General features: G+C 39.8%; 1 long non-coding RNA gene across 1 annotated transcript; it reads left to right on the top strand.

Annotated features, from left to right (window-relative positions):
• Window positions 1-292: 292 nt before the first annotated feature.
• LOC129708023 (uncharacterized) lies at window positions 293-9,650 on the top strand. The gene is made up of 2 exons (XR_008725278.1): window positions 293-325; window positions 9,137-9,650. It is a non-coding gene; the product is annotated as an uncharacterized LOC129708023 (long non-coding RNA).
• The last annotated feature ends 234 nt before the right edge of the window (window positions 9,651-9,884 follow it).

Here is a 9,884-nt window from a genome sequence, read left to right as displayed (position 1 = left end):
GAAAGACAAAGGAAGGAACCGAGCCTGAGCAGACGGGGGTAAACAGCCCAGCAGCAAGACAATCATCCATCGGGACAATGGGGGCCCATCCAGGTGATGGGATAACGATCATGCTGAGGCATCGTGACATCAGCAGACCTATTATCATCGGAAGCCTATTGTTCATGCCAGATCGAAACTGGGAATCATTGAAAGACCCTTTTGTCCTGAGGACCACCTGGGAGGTTTCAAGGGAGAAACTTGGGTATAAAAAGCAGGAGTCAAGCTAGAACTTGCTCTCTTTTCTGCTCTGTTGGACGACTCCTGACCCTGCATCAATCTAGCTGTAAGTACCCCAGTGACCTGGTGAAGTTCCCGAAATAGGATAGAGGTTGAGAGAAGAAGGGGAAAGGGGGTGTACTTGTAAGTAAAATTGTGTAAAGTAAATTTTACGACGTGCCCAATAATTTTCTTTCCATAGTCTTAGTTTAAAGCATAAGTTTAGTCACATATTATGTAGTGTTGGTCAAAGATCTTATAGCAGAGCAAGATGGGTTACTCTCACGTAAAAGTGAGGTGCGCTCATGAGCGGATTCATGGGTGATTATAGGACACATTTTAGCAACCTGACTCCGCCATCTTGTTCCGCCATCTTGCTCCGCTTTCTTGCTCCCGCCTTCTTGCTTCCGGCCAAAGATTGGATCCGCAGCGAGGAGAAGGAGTGCGGGGCCCGTGGCAGCGGGGAGAGAGAGTCCGGGGCAGCGGGGAGAGGGAGTGCGGGGTCCGGGGCAGCGGGGAGAGAGAGTGTCCGGGGCAGCGAGGAGAGAGAGTGCGGGGTCCAGGGCAGCGGGGAGAGGGAGTGCGGGGTCCGGGGCAGCGAGGAGAGGGAGTACGGGGCCCGGGGCAGCGAGGAGAGGAGAGTGCGGGGCCCGGGGCAGCGGGGAGAGAGAGTGCGGGGCCCGGGGCAGCGGGGAGAGAGTGTGCCCCAAGACAATGTTTCTTATTTAATGTCCCTTGTCTAGTCTGAAATAAAGTTCATTATTGGATTAGAAGAAATATAATTGTGTGTGTTATATACATTTATATAATTTTCATGTATGTGTGTTTATAAACATTTTATTCCTTAACAAGAATCAACGGAATTATGAACTAACAGAATTATGAATCTAACCCTATATCACGCACAAAAAGTCCCCCCCTGTCAATCACCCTGCGAGTCGGGTCGGTTCCGGTTGCTACAAAATCAACTCAAACACTGTTTGTGAGCCATTTAAAAAGAAATGATTTAAAAAACATTAAAAAAGACAATTACCAGAATCAAATTTTATTCTTGACAAGAAGTTTGAACTGACAGATTTATGAATCTGACCCACACAAACTGTTGCCCCGCAACATTGATTACAGTGCGAGTCGGGTCGGGTTAGGTAGGCTCAGGTTGCTAAAATGGGCGTGGAAAATGCCCATGATCCCCTCCATAGCGTACTACACGTCAGTCCATTGCATTTAGCAGGAGTAGCCTATCTTGCTCCGCTATAAGATCTTTGGTGTTGGTGAGATTCAATTTCTCATTGTTTAATAAAGCCTGTCAATTTTAGACTTGCTTTGAGTCCGTCTTGGTTTCTGTTTTCTCTCGTCAGCATGCTCTGGTCAAGTCAACCTTTTATCATATCCCACCATAATTCCAAGGTCTAGAACCCAGGGGAACCCTTTTTTTTGTATTCTCTCTTGGGAACCGCTCGAGTGGAGTGGTGGCCGTTTGACCAACCGACAAGGGAGAGGATCACTCGGACAGTTGGGCCCGAAGTGGAGTAAAGGGAACAAAATCCCTACAGTTGTGCTCAGGAAAGTGGATTCTTGAGGCAGAAGGTTAAGCTTTCCTTGTGGTCTCAGAGAATCATTTCTGCTCCTCCTGTCCCAACAAGGAAGGTAGTCTCTGGTAGGGGAATTTGGACTTCTTTGACCCAAGATGAATTGCCCGCCATCTTCCTTTGAGCAGAAGGCTATAACAGTTTTCCCACACAACGAAAGTGTAGTCCATCTAATGTTCTCATTTGAAACTTTACTTACATTCTCATAGAAAGATATCAACGGCTTCAGAAAGTAGTCCTGGAAAAGTTCACTTAGAATAAGGGGCCGTGGTGGATTTCGGAGAGTAAGTTTATTTCAGCTGCTCTTCCAGCAGCTTTCTGTCAGGGAGCTGGCCCCCAATGTGTTTATTTATCTTGAAAGCTGATGGTTGGGCAAATGATGTGACTCTGGCAGGAATCTGTGATTTCCACGTGCTCAGCATATAATAATATTCCAAAGAGTTTAAACTCAGTAAAATGTTATCAACACGTCTCCAATCAGCCCACGGGGTGTTAATTTCTCGTGATTCAGGTCATACAGTATTAAAGCATCAGCAGATTAAGAGAACGGACAAAAAAAAATATGAATTCATCACTTGCCCAAAATTACTTTGGGATGATGAATTATTTAGTAAGGTGCTTAAAGGTCACCGAACCCCACACAAGAGCTGCTTTTATTTTCCCGGGAGGTGTTGCGGACTTCAATCCTCATGGGAGACTGCATGATGCAGTCCCGTACAGACTTGCATGAACCCTTCCTTCAGGTTGCACGCCAGCTGGACATTTATGGAATAGACTCCCTTGCCTGACAAATGCCCCTGGATGTTTTCATGATACTTAGGTTGCTGCAAATGTGTAATCAAAATCCAATCAATACCAGCTACAATGCTCATCATTCTGATGATCCCTGACTTAATGCTTTCTCACCATACGCTCCAACAGCAAGAACTCCCAACTAACCATTTCCCTGGGGAAACAAAGAGATTGACTGCCTGCTCCGAACTTAATCTCTGGAACCTTTCCCGTGAACTCCCATTTAATCTTGTCTGTTCCACTGACAAGTTTACAGAACTCAGCGAAACCTGTGCAGGAGATGTTAATTTTAAATTGTTGCCTAAATCTCATGAAAGAAGATTCCTTTAAATATTACAATTATGGGGAACGAGATCCACAGACTTGATATCTACCAGGGTTTAAATTGTCACAGTTCATGCAATGTGGATTTGGATGGAGACTTTGCATATTTGAATCAATACCTCTGCCAGGATTTTCCCAGTTTTTATTTTGCATGGGGAGATAACATTGAATGTATTTTTACCAACTATTTATTCGTTGTGGATCATTGTGACAAACTGCTTGTTCTCTGCCAGATTACCTTTTATTTCCTAGTTATTTTCAGTGAACAGTTGAAACAGCTTAGGCATGAGAATGATAATATATTCACACTGAAATTACAGCTTGTGATTAAAACATGTTCTCAATTCAAAAAACCTTGCCATAAATCAGCAAGCAAAAGACCTGTAATTAAAATGATTTTCATCATCACTTTGGTTCAAGGCTGTTTAATTATCACATGCCATATAAACACAGTGGCAGTTTAGGTTGCATCTCTGCACTTGCTAAAATTGTCACTGGAGTGTTTGAGAATCCATTTATTACACCCACAGATTCACTAAATCTAGACTAACATCACACAGGATCGCCCTTTAGCAGCAATCCCAATGAATTAACTATACAGCAATTCCTTCTTTAATAAGTGTGAACGGTATTCACAATAACACAATACTACAGTTATTGAACCTGAGGAAACAAATAAATGTAGACAATTGATGTTAGCTCTTCCTGAGCTTCCTGTTAGTTACCAGTGCAAATCCCAGGGTCCCCAAACAGACAGTTTTTGCAAACAACATTTGCCTAAGCAAATACAGAAGTCCTCTGCTTCCTGTTTTTCCCGAAGAGGTCACCTGGAAAGAACAATTTGAATTAAATCAGGTGTTTGTTTTCGCCTTGTCACGGCAGCGGCCCTTGTGCCAAACTCAAAATTATCCTTTCCTGTTATTTACACTCGGGCAGATTTCCTTCCCTGATAATCAGCTGCACATCAGTTGCATCGGTGTTATTCAGCTGCAGTTCAGCAATGGCTGTGTAAACACTTCTGTGACTCGTGTTCCTTGCACAAGGAAATAGCATATAGGGACGAAAATGAGATCATAATTTTAACCTCTAAGTATACAATTAGTCATAATCTGACACTTAGTTTATTTAGTGGAGCGTGTAATTGTGTTGAATTTTATTTGACCATTCTCTTCACAAAGATCTCACGCAATAAGGAACTAATTTTAGCGGGTCAGTTTTGACAGAAATGAAATAGAAAAGCTACAAGATAATGTGCATTGTGACAGATGTGTTTGAATACTAAACAACTACTTCTATAGTTAAGTACTAACCAGAAGTCTGATTAGTTTTTTTTTATCGGCAGCCAGAAACGTAAATGACCACCTTCTGTGCTGCATATTCTATGATTATTGTCCCCTTGGGTCAACTATACTGATGAAACATTGACAGGGGGTAGGTGTTCACTGTTATGATGCTAACTTTAAGATTAAAATACCCATTTTGACTTGAATATAAATCAGTTATAATTCATGAGGAATAGGAGAGATTATTTAAATAAAATATGATACAATAAAAAATATAAAATAAATGTTTTTAATACTGAACTGGTGTGTAAACGTTTGGGATAAAATGCATGTACTTATTTGGGGGAAACTATATTTTCACATAGTTAGTAGGGAGTTCTATATATATAAAAAAATAATTTGAAGAAGAATTGACTAATGAAAGGGTCCATGTGGAATTATGGTGATTAAAAGGGGACCCACTATCATATAACCCTGAACAGAAATATTTCATTCAACTCTCCGGTGTGACTTTCACTTCACTATTGTGAACGGAGGGATCTGTCCTTATGTCGTCAGACAACTAAACCTTCATTTGGTGAGGTGCAGCTGATGCAACATATCAAATAGTTTTATGCATGTGTTTACAAAGCAAAAGTAATACAAGATGATAATTGTACAAATATCATCTATGCGCCATCTAAAATAGAATAAACACCATAATAATCAACTATTCTGGAATAAATTGAAACTATTGCATTGTAATAAATTTATAACAAAAAGTTAAGTAATATAATATCAATATACTTAGTTTATCACTTAAATGGTATTTTCAAAGTTAGGATTTAGATTCAATGCACTTGAAATGGTGTAGAGCTCCTGAAAATCTAAGTGAATGTGTCATTTGCCACTCCTGACCAATCCACGCTGAATGATGAATGAGAGGTGTGGTGGGATCCTGTTCCTGAATCCATTTGATTGTTCAATTGTTGAAGAATCCTGAACAATTCACAAGTACCACATAAAGCCCTTTGTTGGCAAGTTGACACTTCCACCAATGATGCAGCTGTTTCTTGTTAATGAGAACCATTTCAAGCTCTAAATTAACTAAATTCGGCTCTATTTCAAAGCTAATCCTTCCTTTTAGAAAACCCAATTTACAATCACAAGAGAAGGTCATTTATGTACCTAGCAGCTGATAAAGATTTTAAAAATGATTTAAAGTAATTGTGTACATTGCTTAACACATTATTCTTTCCTCAGAACATCATAATGATTCCAAATTGTATTAATATATATGACAGCTTTGTTAATCGATTAAAAAAAATCACAAATTTAGAGCATTTATGATGGGTAATTTTGACAATGAAATTGGTACTTAGCTGAGAACACAGTGTACTCTAGACATAATGTCGGTGGTTTAGGTTTATTTTTGTTACATCTACTGAGGTACAGTGAAAAACTTTGTTTTACATGTTATCCAAACCAATCAGATATACCATACACAGTTCCATCTCAAGTACAATAGATAGAGCAAAGGGGAAGATGCAGGGCGCAGATTTGGTCAGGAGTTACAGTTCATAGAAAGGAATGAGAGCGGTACTTCAATATGAGATTAAACTGTAAATTAATACTCAGATAGCTATTATACAACGTTTATAACTTCATGTATCATAAGAGCAGAATTAGGCACATCGAGTCTACTCCACCATTCAATCGTGGCTGATCTATGTTTTCCTCTCGACCCCGTTCTCCTGTCTTCTCCTCGTAACCTTTGACATCCTAACGAATCATGAACTTGTCAATCTCTGCTTTAAAAATATCCAATGATGCAGCGCAGCCCCCACAGCTATCTGTGGCAATGAAATCCACAGATTCACCACCCTCTGGCTAACGAAATCATGTAGTATTCCAAATTCCCAGGGTTGATGACCTGAGGTGCTAGTTTTGAACACTAATTGTGTGTTCAAAGTTAGACTCATTGAGTTTAGTTTACTTTAGTTTAGAGATACCACTAAGTCCACACCGACCAGTGATCGCCGCACTTAAAACTAGGGACTATTTACATTTATACCAAGCCAAGTAAGGCAAAAACTCTACCGCTGCGCCACGGCGCCATCTCCGCATTGAGAATGAGTATATTTGGGGTGTGTGAGCAGCTTCCCATCCTGAGCTCTGCCTGCAAATGGCATTGATTGTGTGAGAGTACAATTAAAAAAATCAAAACTCATCGTGTTCATCCCACATTTTAGTTTCCAGGCCCAGCTTCAGTGTCATTAATTTTAATGAGTCTATGTCCAATTGGTTCATTATAAATAAATGTGATTTGGATGTTGGTTTTCATTTTCAACGTTGTACCATATTTCTGCAGTGTATGTTATGCTTCATCTAAAGGTTGTCTTCTGTACAATCCTTGGTCAAACGTGACTCAAAAGTAAAAAGTAAGTGTTTGGATTCCTCTCCATTGATGGGCTGTCCCACTGCGGTGATCTAATCCGCGAGTTTAAAAGAGTTTGCCCTCAACTCATACTCACAGCATGGTCGACACGAGGTCCAAAGAGGTCTTTGAAACTCTCCTTCATGCTCGAGAGTAGCCCCGTGTACTCGAGGCCTCAGCTAGGTCGCGGTGTATTTTTCAACATGTTGAAAAATGCCCGTGAGTAAAAAAAGGTCACCATGAAAAAAATCTACACTTTTTTGCCTCGTAGGTTTAGTCGAAGTAGGCCGTAGTAGGTCAGCATGTTATTCATAGGTAATCGAGGGTAGTCGAAGGTAATCGAAGGTAGTCGAAGGTAGTCATAGATAGTCTTCGATATAGTCGAAGGGAGGTCGAAGGAGATCGAAAGAGGTCATCCTCACACTCCACTGTTCGGTGTCCAATTTTCCCGAAGTTAGTCGAAGCTAGTTGAAACTAATTTTCAACATAGTCGAAGGAGATCGAAGGAGGTCTTCCACATGACATTTTTTCAAACTCTCCTAAACTCTTCTACTCGCCAATTAGCTCGCCGCAGTGGGACAGCCTCCTTACTTACTAAATAGCATAAAATATTCCTCAAGCCCTTTTCAATCAAGGTCGAATTCCAAAGAATGTGGATTTCCTTCCCAAAGTTCTGTGTGTGCATTATTATTGAACATTTTCTCTTTTCCCCCCCTATGTTCATTAATGCTCAGGAAGTGAAATATTTGCTTCACTTTATTTTTGCCCATATTTCTCAATTTCAGTGATTTTTTTTCTTCATCAAGTTCTTTAATTTCCATTGAGAAGCAAATGATGATCGTATCTTAATATTGATTTAAGAAAACTTTATGTTTAAGAAAGAACTGCAGATGCTGAAAAAAAATCGAAGGTAGGCAAAAATGCTTGAGAAACTCAGCGGGTGAGGCAGCATCTATGAAACAAAGGAATATGTGATGTTTCGGGTCGAGACCCTTCTTCAGAAAACTTTATTGGCATTCCCAACCTCATCTCCTTGGGAAAGACAACGTTTGCCAAATATGGTTGGTTGAAATTTCCTAATTTGGTTAAAGAAAAAATGGTGGGGGGGATAGCTAAGCAATTTACGAATTACATTCAGATGAGTAAAGGTAGACAAAGTAAATATTGGTTATATTCTACTGGCTTATATCAATGTTATTTAGTCAAGAAATGGTGCTGTGCATAATATTAAATGTTCAAGGAACACTGTGCAGGGAATCCATATCAGCATTGTATCAGGTCACCGGCAAGCAATTTGATGTGCATAGTGAGCAATTCTCCATGCCTGCTGGAATCGCAAATCCTGTGTCTTCATTGTGTAATTGTGCAGAAATTATATTTTAATTGCAAGGAATGTGATATTTGCTGAATAATCTCTTAAAGTTTCATATGACCTAGGCATTAGGATAACTTTGAACCAAACTTTCCTTGAGTTGTTTGTGTAATGGGGTTGTGAACCATGCATCATTCTGAACCTTACTTAAGGAAGTAGCTCCAGGAATAGTGGATGCACTAGTAAAAGCTATATTTAAGAGGGAGTTAGATGTGGCCCTTGTGGCTAAGGGGATCAGGGGGTATGGAGAGAAGGCAGGTACGGGATACTGAGTTGGATGATCAGCCATGATCATATTGAATGGTGGTGCAGGCTCGAAGGGCCGAATGGCCTACTCCTGCACCTAATTTCTATGTTTCTATGTTTCTAACCTTTGGTGATGCACCTGCCTACGCCGGGGAAGGGTAACAAAATAAAGTGATTGTGAAACACTGATACTTGTACAAATATCTTGCATGGGTCACTTATGGAATAAATTGAGAACTCATGCTCCCCACCCCTCTCCATTAACAAAGAAAGAAGTGCAACCTTGGAGATGGGCGACATAAGGCATCATCTTTGTAGACTCCGTGTTGTATCACTGCTGGACTGCTCAATAGTGGCCGAGATATGAATGATCTTTTTAACTTGCACTGGAACAATTCAAGAGTCAAGAGAGTTTTATTGTCATGTGTCCCAGATAGGACAATAAAATAGTCTTCAACAGGATGTTGAAACCTTCTACAGTGTTCAAGGTCCATGCATTAGCAATCAATTCATCTTTAGAATATTTTAATGCTCACATCAATCAGGCATTGCATGAAATTGGCGACTGCATTTGATAAACAGTTTTCAGTTCAAAAAATACTGCAGTGCGTAAAAGCACTGGTCCATGCAAACAAAAATGGTATGCATGTTAATATTTCTCTCATCAACTTTACTGAAGTCTCTCATTATTTATAAATGTTCTGAAAATAAGAAAACAAAACATTTTAGCATTATATTGACTGGAATATAATATACACCATTGTATAGTATAAATTAAGGGTCCATGACAAAATGTTTTCAGTTTACATATTAGCATTATTTCCCATTGGTATCATGATTTCTTATTAATTTTCAGCATTGCCCAGTCATTAAAATTCTCAGCTGTTGGTTGGGAGAGTCCAGGTTCAAGCCCACACTGTAACAAAACAGTTTTGTTCCAATCTTGGACAATGCAGCTCACCCTCTCCATGACACACTGGTCAATCTGAGGAGTACCTTCAGCAACAGACTGGTTCCACTAAGATGCAACACAGAATGCCTCAGGATCCTGGACTTTCCACTCATCACTTTAATGCCATGTTTCATGTATTTTGTTGTGTTTTATAACTGTTGAAAGACCAATTTCCCTCCTGGCATAAATGAAGTTCTCTCGTATTTTATCGTATCGTTTTCACCGAGTGAGAGGTGGATGTCATCTTTCAAGTGAAGTTTTAAACCGAGATGCGACATATCAATATTTTGTTTCACAAAAACATGGAGTCCTCCCATTGTCAAGGTCACCTCCTGAAACAACAATATCGGAAAAGTAGGGAGGTTTGATAATCACCTGTACGGAATTTGCTATTAAAAATATTTATGTACAATGTAAATGTTTTGTTTTTGGTTCATTTGCTCTCTACTCTCTCTCTACTCCCTTTCCTCAACCTCGTTGCTTCTCTGAGCTCCACCATTGCATGTACCATTTATGGAATGATAATGGTATTCATTGTTCTTATCAAGTCTATCAATTCAATTTTTCTAATGTTTAGACTATTTTTTGTTGAAGATAACATTTGGAGCCAACTATTTTGAAAATACAACCATTACAACCGGAATGATTTTTA

Source organism: Leucoraja erinacea, chromosome 22 (assembly GCF_028641065.1).
Source record: "Leucoraja erinacea ecotype New England chromosome 22, Leri_hhj_1, whole genome shotgun sequence".
NCBI classification, from domain to species: domain Eukaryota; kingdom Metazoa; phylum Chordata; class Chondrichthyes; order Rajiformes; family Rajidae; genus Leucoraja; species Leucoraja erinaceus.
The sequence above is the reverse complement of the archived record's forward strand: the minus strand, read 5'-3'. Positions and strand labels throughout refer to the sequence as shown.